Source organism: Clarias gariepinus, chromosome 18 (genome assembly GCF_024256425.1).
Source record: "Clarias gariepinus isolate MV-2021 ecotype Netherlands chromosome 18, CGAR_prim_01v2, whole genome shotgun sequence".
Classification (NCBI taxonomy): Eukaryota; Metazoa; Chordata; class Actinopteri; order Siluriformes; family Clariidae; genus Clarias; species Clarias gariepinus.
In genome coordinates, this window is record NC_071117.1 from 1,098,929 (window position 1) to 1,113,516 (window position 14,588).

The window sequence follows — 14,588 nt, forward strand, 5'->3', positions numbered from 1 at the left end:
AACTAACTAATGACAAGATTATGAAAATGGTGGAGAGTTATCACAGATCGCCTGAGCACCGGTCGAACCGGTTTTTACATGTAAATTATATTTCGCACCTCATTGGGGGAAGAGATGGCTTGAAGAGATTGAGTCAAGAGCATACTAAACCTTCCCACAATTTAATGCACTAACAAACATCATGCAGTCTAGTATATTAATGCTGTGAAGCAATCAAGGTACAATATTAAATCAGATCAAAACAGATCAGTGTATCAAAACTATTGATGAGGAGGCTCCTGTTTTGCAAATTAATTTGGATGAAAAACATTTTTTTCGGCCAAGAAAGCATGGCAGCGGGCTTGGTTTTGGACACTTCGTTCCACCGTGGGGGGTGGACGATGGATTCAGCAAAATAATTTGTTGACGGTTGGGGGTATTTTGAGCACAAAAATTAACACGTTTTATTTTAAACTTACAATATCAGTCTAAAAATATATCACCATAGGAGCACGGCTCTGGAGCTGCAGGTTGGCGACCCCCGATCTAGGCCATATATTTAAATATATTCATATACAGGTCTTTCCCAAAAAATTAGCATATTGTGATAAAGTTCATTATTTTCTGTAATGTACTGATAAACATTAGACTTCTATATATTTCAGATTCAGTACACACAACTGAAGTAGTTCAAGCCTTTTAATTGTTTTAATATTGATGATTTTGGCATACAGCTCATGAAAACCCAAAATTCCTATCTCAAAAAAATAGGATATTTCATCCGACCAATAAAAGAAAAGTGTTTTTAATACAAAAAAAGTCAACCTTCAAATAATTATGTTCAGTAATGCACTCAATACTTGGTCGGGAATCCTTTTGCAGAAATGACTGCTTCAATGCGGCGTGGCATGGAGGCAATCAGCCTGTGGCACTGCTCAAGTTCAAGTAGGCTTTATTGTCATTACAACCATATACAGTTAGTACACAGTGAAACGAAACAACGTTCCTCCAGGACCAAGGTGCTACATGCAACATAAATTTACAACATAAATTAACAGAGACACTAAACTAGCTAACCAAGAGGCCTAGTTAACTGGCTAGCAGAGACAGGTGCTGAGGTGTTATGGAGGCCCAGGATGCTTCGATAGCGGCCTTAAGCTCATGTTGGGTCTTGCGTCTCTCAACTTTCTCTTCATAATATCCCACAGATTCTCTATGGGGTTTAGGTCAGAAGAGTTGGCAGGCCAATTGAGCAGAGTAATACCATAGTCAGTAAACCATTTACCAGTGGTGTTGGCACTGTGAGCAGGTGCCAGGTCGTGCTGAAAAATGAAATCTTCATCTCCATAAAGCTTTTCAGCAGATGGAAGCATGAAGTGCTCCAAAATCTCCTGATAGCTAGCTGCATTGACCCTGCCCTTGATAAAACACAGTGGACCAACACCAGCAGCTGACATGGCACCCCAGACCATAACTGACTGTGGGTACTTGACACTGGACTTCAGGCACCTTGATTTCCGAATGACATGTAAATTTTGCTTTCATCCGAAAAAAGTACTTTGGACCACTGAGCAACAGTCCAGTGCTGCTTCTCTGTAGCCCAGGTCAGGCGCTTCTGCCGCTGTTTCTGGTTCAAAAGTGGCTTGACCTGGGGAATGCGGCACCTGTAGCCCATTTCCTGCACACGCCTGTACACGGTGGCTCTGGATGTTTCTACGCCAGACTCAGTCCACTGCTTCCACAGGTCCCCCAAGGTCTGGAATCGGTCCTTCTCCACAATCTTCCTCAGGGTCCGGTCACCTCTTCTCGTTGTGCAGCGTTTTCTGCTGCACTTTTTCCTTCCCACAGACTTCCCACTGAGGTGCCTTGATACAGCACTCTGGGAACAGCCTATTTGCTCAGAAATTTCTTTCTGTGTCTCACCCTCTTGCTTGAGGGTGTTAATGATGGCCTTCTGGACAGCAGTCAGGTCGGCAGTCTTACCCATGATTGCAGTTTTGAGTAATGAACCAGGCTGGGAGTTTTTAAAAGGTTCAGGTGTTTAGAGTTAATTAGTTGATTCAGATGATTAGGTTAATAGCTCGTTTAGGGAACCTTTTCATGATCTGCTAATTTTTTGAGATAGAAATTTCAAATTCAAATTTTATTTCTCACATACACAATCATACAGAGTACAATATGCAGTGAAATGATTTTGTGCGACCACAGAGTCGCGACGGCAGCCGCCTAAACAGCGCCATCATAGAAGATAAGAAATAGATACATTAGGATACGAGGGTAAAAAATCCCCTCCCAGACTGTCCTTCGAAAAGGGCAGTGTGCGATCAGGGGTACAAAAATACCTCAGCAACAAGCACATAAAAACATGTAAACACAAGACATAAACATTGCAACGATTAGGGTACAGGGGATAGGAAATGTCCAATGTAGGCAAACAGCTCCAGTCCCTGCAGCTAGAGAGCGCTGGTCCCGATTCCGCCTGCCCACACTGAAGGGAATAAGCACACGAAGGCGTTGGATATGGGGAAGGTAGAGTGTCTATCTGTAGCTGTTATGTGTGTGCGTGCGTATCAGTTTGTAAGCCTGTAACATCCCGTAATAGTCTGCGCCAGGTGTCCTTGAAGGGGGAGGGAGTAGGATTCCAGAGCGCTCGTTATCTTGGTCTTCGGGGAGTTTGTTATGACTCCAGCCACGGCCTTGAATGCAGTAGCTGGAAGAAAAAAGGGGCAGCCGAAAAAGAAAATCATATTTTCCAGGTTTCGAACAATATCTGCCAATTTCACAGATATTTAATGTCCATCACTGGTCTGCAGGTCTGTCCAAATCACGTTGCATAGCTGCTAGTCTCTCCAAGATGTTATCCAATTTGCGGTCCAGAACCACAGTCTGATTACCGACAGCTCTCGTCACCACTATTTCCCAGCCAGCCAGTCTCTTGGGGTTGAGACTGACTGCTTTTAAGATTTTTCGATATCCAAGTATCCCACCTAATCCAATCAGCAGAATCCCAGTTATCAGAGTTCCGAATAGGTAGATATCTTCAACATCCTCCAGAGACAGTGCGGCCAGGCACACAATGCGCCACTTCTCCCAACTGTCCATCGTGTATCCAGCAGCAAACGTCCCAGCAGGACAAGTAGGTTCCCCAGAACCCACACTTCTCGTCGAGAAGATCGTGTCAATTGCATTCAGAGACCAGTTGATCAAATCCATATTCCTTTTTAATTTTCAAGAGCAAGGCGAGGAGAGTCTCTGAATATATTCACAAGACAGACAAGAGAAGCAAGCGGGGAGAGATAAGGGAGGGAGAGCAGATGCGACCGCCTTCGTCAAGAGCCAAGAGGGAACTACCAAACTACCCCAAATTTGGGGTTTTCATGAGCTGTATGCCAAAATCATCAATATTAAAATAATTAAAAGGCTTGAACTACGTCAGTTGTGTGTAATGAATCTAAAATATATAAAAGTCTAATGTTTATCAGTACATTACAGAAAATTATGAACTTTATCACAATATGCAAATTTTTTGAGAAGGACCTGTATATTAAAAGAAAGATTGACACAAACATAATAAAACTCGACCTAAATCCAATCTAGTGTTTTTTTCTAACTAATGTGTATGAAGGCTGCTGTCCCGCACGCACCCGACGTTGCAACCAATCTGAAGCGCTGCTATTTTAATGTTATGACTTTTAATAGCTTTTGTTTTTTTGTTTTTTACAATAAAACCAAACCATATAAAGTTATGATATTAAAAACTAAAAATATTACAGTAAGTATGATTTCCACACGTTTACCTTATTAGTTTGTTTTAATCTGCGCCTGAGAACTGCCACCTGGAACATGACTGCCACCTACTGGTCTGAGACATGGCGTCTCTTGAAATCTCGCGCACTGCCGCGAGTTGCCATGAGATTCCTGTCCCTTGGACGTGCATTTTTTTACTACCTCATCTGTTCTTTCCCTGATAGGCGGCGCCACTTTTTTGCGTTCACCCTACTGGAAGGCCAATGCTGTGTGTGTGTTTGTGTGTGCACATGTCAGGAAGTATCACCACTTTCCACATGTAAAAATTGTGTACAAGAACAGGCATTGCCTTTTTTGAGGATTTCTAGCTGTTTGTGAGTCTAATTCTGTTCCAATAATATCGCCTGTAGAACTATGAATATTTAGTCATCCACTGTAATTAAATAATTTGTAGGAAAATGCAATGCATTGAGAAAACAAGACAGAGAAACAACTTGCTGAATATCGCTCATGCCACTAGCATGTAGTGAACATGGTGCAGTATGATGCAGAAAGACATTTAACAATATTACTGGAAATATACACTACCGTTCAAAAGTTTGGGGTCACTTCCTAACCCCATGATGGTTCCTAATTTTTTATTTCTTTCTACATTAAATGAATGCTGAAGGCGTCCAAAAAATGCATTAATCTCCTTTGAATCTCTTTTGAATTGGTCATTTTTCAGGTTGATAACTCTAAACTCGATTGCACGATATTACAAAAATATATTTTTATGTCATTCAAACTTTACTGCATGCTACAAACAAATATGAAAGTTCAGTAGCACGGCAGTTTGCCGAGCATTTGATAACGCCTTGTTTGTTTTGCTTACGGCCATATGTGTACATGTAAATGAACGGATACGTATGATGACGTATAACAGTGTTGTAGTGGTGTCCCATTTTTTAGGGGAAATAATTTAACCCTTCCCCTTTCCATTTGTTTCAAGGGACAAGGGGAAGGGGCGAGGGGTAGGGGAAGGGGTAGAAAATAGAATTGGGATTGGGCTTTGGTCTCACCCTCCTGGGATGCCCTTCATGAGAGCCAGTTTCATTATGGTGCTGGACGGATTTTGCGAATGCACTTGACAATACTGTTCTTGCAAGAACTATTACAGAAAGGCTGACCTTTGTGTCTTAAAATAACAACTAACTGTTGTTGTTGTTGTTGTTGTTGGTACGTAATTACCTAATTCCATATGTGTTATTTTATAGTTTTGAAATCCCCAGTATTGTTGTAGAATGTGGAAAATAAATCGCTAAACAAAAACAAAGAAATTTGCAAGTGACCCCAAACTTTTGAATGGTAGTCTATGTCCTATTATCATAAACTATATATAAATAGATTTTCTATGATGTCACAATGAAGATAATGTGAAAAAGTTTAGCTACAGATGTCGCCATTAAGACTGCGCATGTTTTCCTGTGATGCCGCAATTTAGCGCGCGGCAAGCCGCGACTTGCCAGAGGCAACATTCGGGAATTTAAAATAAATGTTTTGTGCTTCACTGAACATCTGCCAGATGGCGCATGGAAGGACTTTATGAATGCTGAAGCAAACATGAATTTCATTTTGTTTTACAACAGATATTTCATAATGAACGTGTTCATATGTGCTTTGTGTTATTTTCATGATAATGAAATGAGATGCCCAAATTCATGCTTTAAACGTTTTTTATATAGTTTTTGTGATGTCTTAACAGGGACAAAATATGGTAAAAACCATGCGAATGTCCGGATTCGTGAATACGCCAACATATCTTATTTAAAACGTTAAATATTGGCAGGGCGGATTGGCAGAATTGAGGGGTACAAGGCTGAGCAGACGTCTCTGCCTAAAATGTATTTCGCCAGCAAAACATAGAATAGGCCCATATAGAAATAAAATTTTTAATAGTACCAATCAAATCAGACTTCATAATTACTTTGAGTGTAATTCACAAATTTACTGATTATATTATGTTTTTATGTCTATACAGTATGTGTGTGTATGTGAATATATTATATAAGTATGTGTTTGTGCGCGTGTCTCATATGTAACATTCATATTAAATGCAGTTCATGATAAGTGCATGTTGTTAAAGTATTTGTGGATATGTATGTACAGTAACGACGCTGCTCACGCGAGGGGCAGTGCCGCGCATAAACAGTTTAGCGCGCGCTCTCGGCTTAAAGCGCACAGAGCACAAACTCTCTCTCTCTTCCTATAAATCCTCGGTAAGGGCATACAGTTAGCCCCGAGAACATGCAAAATGCTGTTGTTTTTTTTTTAGTTTCCAGAATCCCGTCCATTCTTGCGTAGACGGCGGAGCTCTGGTTAATTTTAATTTTATATTTTAAAGGGTTTTTGTGTGTGTGTGTGTGTGTGTGTGTGTGTGTGTGGAGAGTTTGTGTGTGTCCGCGCGCATCTTATATACAATGTGTGTGCTTCATATTATTGTCATAAGGATGAAATGAGATGCCCAAATTCGTGCTTTGAAATTCATAGTAAGTTTCTTATATAGTTTTTGTAATGTCTTAACAGGGACAAATTAATAAAAGACGCGGCAATGCCTCGGTTTAAATGGTCTTAAATTAATTTAATTACCTGATAGTAGGTACCTTATAATCTGATAGTGTTAACTGTGCAAATGTCCTGATTCATGAATATGCCAACATGTGTTACTTAAAACGTAAAAATGTGTTGCCATCATCAGAAGACTAATAAAATATATATATATATGTGTGTGTGTGTGTGCAGTATATACAACAAGACAACGCGCTCACATCCCTCTTCTCACCTTAGATGTAGGTGTGAAGTTATTAAATTGGTTTCGCGGATGGGGGAACTGGCAGAGTTAAGGTTTAAAACTAATTAACAAGACCGAGCAGACGTCTCTGCCTAAAACATATTTCGCCAGCAAAACATAAAATATATAGAAATAAAATGTTTAATGGTACCAATAAAATCAGACTTTATAATTACATTGAGTGTAATTCACAAATTTATTGAATATATTATGTTTTTATGTGTATACAGCATGTGTTTGTATGTGAATATATTATATAAGTATGTGTTTGTGCATGCGTCTCATATGTAACATTCATATTAAATGCAGTTCATGATAAGTGCATGTTGTTAAAGTATTTGTGGATATGTATAGGGTTAGGGTTAGGGTTATGCCTAGGGTTAGACTATGAATATGCCAAGGGTTAGGAATATGCCAACGTTACGTGAATATGCCAACGTATCTTATTTAAACCGTAAAAATGTGTTGCCATCGTCAGAAGACATAAATGAACTATATATATTATATGTGTGTGTGTGTGTGTGTGTGTGTGCAGTATATACGACGCGACAGCGCGCTCACATCCCTCTTCTCACCTTTGATGTAGGTGTGAAGTTATTAAACCGGTTTCGCGGATGGGAGAATTGGCAGAATTGAGGTTTAAAACTATTTAACAAGACCGAGTAGTCGTCTCTACCTAAAATGTATTTCGCCAGCAAAACATGAAATAAATAAAAATAAAATGTTTAATGGTACCAATCAAATCAGACTTTATAATTACTTTGAGTGTAATTTATTGGATAAATTATGTTTTTATGCCTATACAGTGTGTGTTTTTATGTAAATATATTATATAAGTATGTGTTTGTGCGCGTGTCTCATAACATTTGAGTGCAATTCATGATAAGATGAAGAGTTTCTGTTGATAAGTGTATGTCAAAGTATTTGTGGACATATAATTAGGAGAAAAATCTCAATTAAGAATGTCTTGAAACATAATGCAGTAACTCTATAAGCCCGAAATCTTATTACCGTTAATTATCGCCAGCCAGCATGAATAGGCGGCTCCGTCCCTTTGCTGCCTATTCAGGGAGCCTACAGAGTGAGCGAGTAGCGATAGTAGATTTGGGCGCACACCCATCACAGGCGCACGCCGTCACAGAAAGTAAAGTTGAGGATCACGAAGCCCAAACCCCCATTTAAATTAAATTAACAAATATTGTAAGTAAATAACAATAGCCCACGTTTAGAAAAGCATTTTCATTTAGATTATAAAAAATAATCCTGCATGTGTTTTAGGTGTTCCAGCTGCCACTGTTCTGGTGGCTCTGTCAGAGTCAATCATTCTGTAACAAACCTGTAAATTTCCATGTAAAACAGGAACATCTGTATGAATAAACTGATATGATGAGCTACTGATCAGTCACTTATGTAAACGACTCAGTTCAGATGTAAGTAAATGGAAAGAAAGTAAATGGCTGCGCTGTTTGGGGGAGGGTCGTGCTAATGACGATTTGCTCTGTGTGTGTGTGTGTGTGTGTGTGTGTGAGAGAGAGAGGTGTCAAGAGGTCTTACATACTCATGAAAAGTCAAGGATTATGTAGTGAAACAGAGGATCTGCTGAAAAATGTTAGGCACATCAGTCACTTAACCCCAAATAAAAGGTCTTTCTGAGTGTTATGATATAGTTAAAATAACAGATGTACAAACGGTGCACACTGAATACTAAACCTAAACCAGGCACGAGGATTAATAAACCAAGATAGCCCCATACCCATTTTTTTTTTATAAAAATACCAAAGAATTTTATTGTGTATAAAGTGAAAACAATGCAATTTATGCTATCATACGGAAAATCTCAATTTCTTCTATTCCAAGGATTAAAAACAGTAACAATGTCTTTAGAATCTAGAATCCAGAAGATTAAAATTACACAAATTTAAATCACTGAAAGTCTCCAGAAGAGCCTCAGATTCAAGAGGTTTTTAAAGTGTGGAGAGGTGCATTTCAGTTCCTCTGAATGTATAGGTGAGAACAGCTGATTAATAGGAATAAGAGGCCCTTACTGCATAAATATTATTTAGTACAACAACATTCCTCCACGCTCGGGAAAACGTTTTGGTGTGGTTGCCAGCAGCTCCTGCCTCCGTCTGCTCGCGCTGACTCTGCTCTCCCCGGATGGCCACACCGGCCCCTCCCATCTCTTGCTACGTTTGAAGTCCCTGGGGCACGTTCCATTTGCCCCGCTTGCATGCCGAACTTCCGCTTGTTGCGCGCGCGTCGCATTTGCGCCGTGTAGTAAAATCCACTGTAACCCAACAAACCCCGAGGATTTTATAGCGCGGGGTCAAGCCTGGGATCATTAGCAAGGATAGCTCACCAGCAGTGTCTAATTCTAACTAAGCCCCGCTTCTTCGCATATCTGAAGGGGAGGACGCCTAACTAGTGAGCGAGGAGAGATATTGATTTGGGCGCACGCCGTGACAGGCTAAAAAACCCATTGTCCTCAAAAATGTAACAGATGAGGACTCTGATTAATGTGTAAAAACTATAATAAAACTATATGAGACTACATGCCTTTATAAGACTTTTATTTAAGCGCACTCACAATAACGAAAAAAACGTTATGAGTTTGTAAATAAGCTATCAATAATAAGCAAATAACTGCGCTGTTCTGTATTGTTTTTGGTGAACTTGAGCGCGTCAGAAAATAAACGCAAATGTGTTTTAAAATGGTCAGAGTCAGTCTGCTTGCTGTTTTCCCGACGCGTTCATAATCATTTGTCTACTTCTGCCGGTGCGCTCTGGAAAACTTTATGCGTGCGGCTGAGCGCTGATTTAGACTACGTAGTAAATTAAAGACGAGGACACATGACATGACGGAATTAGGCACGGCTGGTGAGCCGTTTTTTAATCACTGGAATGGAAGAGATAGTCCGCTAGAGATAGTCGATAATCGCTCGATACACAACCCATCATTTTTTAATGCTATTTTATAAGGGTAAATACAAATGGAACAATTTAATTTGGTTTATTTCTTTATTTTTTAATTAAATCTAAAATTCAAACATTGTAGAGTATTTAAAAGCATGCATGTTATGATAAGAAAAATCGCATTCCAGAGATTAAAAACGGTAACAATGTAAATTTTAGAATGTAGAATCCAGAAGATTTTAAATTTACACAAATTTAAGAAGAGGCCTGAAGCAAGATCCAAGATCCTCCACTTTGCAGAAACCATGCACAGTGGAGAAACTTATTCACACCTGGGAAAGGGTGTATTATTTGCATTTGAATGTGTCTGGCATTGCAAAGCACACACAGTAATACTTGGACAATGGAATATCGCAGAACGTGCGAGTTGACGCCTTTGCACCGATCACTAACCATTAAAATGTTGGATTTGAATTAAAATGTCATATATATTCGTGTTTAATTAAATTCTTAAATCATCGTGTTCACCCATGGGTTTACTGCATAAACACCAGAACAAAAGCTCTAGGGACAAAACGGAGAAGTTTCTTTTTTCCTTTTTTTTTTTTTTGCATTGAGTTTAATCATGCAGCACTTTTAGTATTCATAGCAAAAGCAACCCAACAGTGTGATTAAAGTACCCGAAATAACACAGAATTTTGACACAGCATAAACAACCGAACAGTGTGTTTACAAAAACCCAGCATTTTTTTGTGTACTACTACAGTACTAACGAATGAAGTGCAGGCAAAGCCCGGGGGTTCTGCATGCTGTCGCGTTGTATTCAGAAAGTAGAACATATTTTTGTGGTTATTATTATTATTTTTTTCATTTCATGTTTGTTGTTTTATGGATAAATCTGCTCATATCTGCGCACGCGTTTATCAGCCTTTTAATCAAAAAGCCGCACGCGCAACTCACTTTCACTTTGCACAAGATTGTATATTTAAAGCACATAAAAACAATAAAACAGTTGTTTTAGGCTAACATATCATACATCATTGTAGTCTTTTTGCACACACGCGCGGGTGCATTACAATAATAATAATAATAATAATAATAATAACAATAATACATTCGGAGCACTACTACTAAAAATAATTATAATACTCAATAAAGAAAGCGCAGTCGAAGAATTCAATTCAATTCAATTTTATTTGTATAGCACTTTTACCGATTTACATCATCACAAAGCAGCTTTACACAATCAAAAGAATTAAGTTTGTATGAAATGTGAATGTGTATGAATCAAAATTATATGATGGTCCCTGATAAACAAGCCTAGGATGACAGTGACAGTGGCAAGGAAAAACTCCCTGAGATGGTAATAGGAAGAAACCTTGAGAGGAACCAGACTCAACAGGGAACCCATCCTCATCTGGGTGATAACAGAAAGCAGGGATTGATGTGTGAGACTGGAAGTTGAGTATAAGAGGATATGTGTAAGATTAAAGTCCAGTTTGTTCCTGGAGGCTCAGGTAGACTGTGAGAAATTCCAGTCCTGAACTATTGAGCGACTGAAGTCACAGGTCCTCAGAGAACAGCTGTCTGCATCAGTCGAGGACAGGACCACCTTCATGGAAAAGTGGAACCAACCCCAGTCACCACACGCATTCCAGACAGACCACACGGGGCGTCCATGTGACGAGATCTCCAAAAAAGAAGAGGGACACCAGGACTAGTCAGACAGGGCCAGAGCGCAGAGGAGGTCTGGATCCCTGGCAGCTCAGGAGAGACATGTGTAGTGAGACAGAGAGACTCTGTTGTGTCTTGCTTAACTAATTGATTTGAGACTGCTGTGTCTTGCTTAACTGAGGTGAAATCTTGGATTACAAGCATAACTGATTCCAGAAGCTGGCTCGTATATCAAAACAAATTTTCCCATAAGAAATAATGGAAACCCAAATTATTCTTTACGCAGCCCAAAAAATAAAAACATAAAAAGAATGAACACAAAATAAAGTAAAAATAAAACAAATTAACCTGCACTGCATATAAAGTAAAAATAAATCTTGACAGTTAAGTGTTTCTCTTCTCATCTTACACAGTAACCCTCCCCTCTTTTTTGAGTTTCACTCACACACATTAGCAGAAAGATTGTTTTATTCGAAAATCACACTTAATTGAGCGACACCCTAACGGAATCACTGCTGTAAAGTAAAAATAAAACAAATGATCCTGCACTTTACCTTGAATCACGACAGAGCAGTGTTTCTGTGTAGAGCAGAGAGAAGGAGTGTGTGTGTGTGTGTACACTGAAAAAAATATTCAGCCTGATCTACTTAAAAAAATTAAGGTAACTTTTTGCATCAGATAATTATGTAGTTCAAGCAAGACTATTCTTTGTATTTACTACTTACATTTCTTTATGTAACAAATATTTTTCGCTAGTAAAGTCTACTTAATTTTTTCTAGTAAAGTCTATTTAATTTCGCAATTAAATCCTACTTAATTTAATAATTTCCCTAGTCATTCTTTTGTGTCCATGCTACTTAACTTTAAGAGTTTCAAATATGTATTTCTAATTGAAATTTAACTATTTTTTTAAGTTTCCACATTACTTGGAGTGGGGCCTACTTTGTTTTATTTTTAAATGTCCTAGTCTCATTTTAAAGTTATATATACTCACATTATCTAGTTAGGCATTTCTTATATGTTATAGTTTAAATACTAGTTGTGTAATTTTGTACTTTGAAATGCAAGTTCATCCAGCACAAAACTTGAAGTAAGAACCACCCTAAAAAATACTGGGTAAATATTGCTGGGTTAATTTAACCCAGCAAAATTGGTTATTTGTTTAATCCAGCAGGATGGGTTAAATATTCAACCTAAATGCTAAGTCACATTTAACTATAATGCTGGGTTAATTTTACCCAGCAAAATTGGTTATTTGTTTATAGTGAATCAGTAAAAAAAAAAAATAATAATAAAAAAAATGTCTATTAAACAGTTAAAATACTTTGATATACTGGTCTATTACAAAAAAACTTTTGCAAACCATACATATATGCAATAAACATCATACTATTAAATGTTCCTAGAAAAAATATTTATTTTTCAAAAGCACAAGAACAGATAATTAACAGCGACATCATTACTATACTATTACTCATAAGGGCAGAATGGAGTAATTGCACAAATAGGCTGAGGCAGCTTCTACAGAGCAGGATCTCTCTGTGACTCCAAATATCTTTTTTGCAGAACAAAACTATCCAGCCCTGGTCTCATTTTAACATACAAACACTGTCTATGACTTTTCAAGTAGGCCTCGCTATTTCATAGCAACATTACAAAAAGTCCTATACAGGAGCACACCCCATTGGATAGTTAATGTCAAAAATATAAAATGCCTTTAAGCACACATCAACCGCCCCAAGTAGTGTGCATTGCTCCAGAGCCTGTCCCACCAGAATGATGAATGCCTAAGAGCAGCGCTGGTCATTTTCTCCCAACGTCAGGATGTAGGGTACGGCCTTGACCCTTCAGCCTGCTGGAGGTATTTCACCATGTTGGTTCCAACCTTAGAAAGAAAAAAAAATGAAAGAAAGTAAACAATTTTGTTGAATAGCAAGGATTAAACTGAATAAAACTATTAATTTAGTGTGTAATAGGATTGATACTAAATAAAAAATGACAAAGCTGTCCAATAAGATAGGGTATAGGTAACCTGAAACAAAAACATGGAGACAGCTACTACCAAAAATAAAACAGCAAAATAAGCATGGCTTTTAGGATAAAGTCTTTTTATATGTCAGACTAGTTGATCTTGTGGTCTGCGTTGATTTTAAGCTAATTACCGAAAAAAATGTCATAGCTGGGGTCATACTGGCACAGTCACCCAAATATTAATACTTCCATCTAGTAGTTACCTGTTCAGCTGTGGTACTTTTTCCTGTAGTTGGCGCGTTGACTAGTTAATTTAGCCGGAGTCACAGGCAACTTTGGTTAAAGAGGGCTACCTGGTTATCTTACATGCAATTACTGGTGATACATTTGCATACTTATCAAAGGGGGAAAGGTGTAAAATATTGTTATACCTCGGGAGAAATTTGACCGCGGAGTAAATTACTAACTAGTGAAAAACGGGAGGTTAGCAGGTGTGTATATTTGTGAGAGGGTCAGTGTTTTGTAACACCCCAGCATTTTATTCTCACAAGCAGTGAGATTAATAAAGTTCTAATGTTAATGTGTTTGCTAACGCTAGTAACCTAACTAAATGCCTGTGTCATGCTAGCACTACAGTTAACGGTTTAGCGTTCATTCATCACTTCAGCATCTTCGTCACTCCGCAAACATTCTACAGAGAAAGATAAAAAGCTCAGACATCTTATCCGTTTCCTTCACACACAGGTGGGGTTCTTTGGCTAACTATAGCAGCTATTGTCAGCTAAATTATCTTACCTCAGACCAGCCTGAAAGTTTAAGTGTAACATTAACACGGTAACAGTAATAAATCTCACATATAGTAATAATTTTCAGTCATATGTGACTTAGGTGAGTGAACATGTGTATACAGACCTTGTATTTAACGTCATTTTCCCTTAAATGAACCGTCATCAGCGGTGTGGGAGCTCAAGAGAGACACGAAGCTCTGACTGACAGCTGCTGAATCCACCCGTGAACTTTGGGGGAGGAGCCAATCAAACTTCAACCCAGCAGCTGGGTTACACAAAAACTACCCAACTCTCTGTAAATAACCCAGAAAAATGACCCAACAGAGGAAACCCAGCGTTTGGGTAGAAAAAACAACCCGTTAAAACTTTTTACACACGAGGTGAACATAAAGCTCCAAAGAGTTGTTTCCTACTGCAATGAGGCTTTGGTAGACTTTTAATTTGATACGGGGTTTCCCACGCTTTTTCCATGGGCAGGCAGTTTTATTTAAACAGAGTAAAATGAACAAGATTATTGCTTGTTGTGTGTGTCCACTTAAAAAGATTGTCAGGGATTACGTAAAAAATATATGTTAAGGAAAAAATGCACATTGTCTTGTATTCTTAACAAATGCAGATTAAGTTCTAACTTAGATATATTTATGTAAACGTACAAACTTGATTATTTATTGTTGAATACACAGATT

At 38.4% G+C, this 14,588-nt stretch overlaps 1 protein-coding gene across 1 annotated transcript in view; it reads left to right on the forward strand.

Annotated features, from left to right (window-relative positions):
* LOC128506731 (integrin alpha-M-like) overlaps positions 1-14,588 on the forward strand; it is a 226,098-nt gene that overhangs the window by 13,099 nt on the left and 198,411 nt on the right. The window lies entirely within an intron of this gene.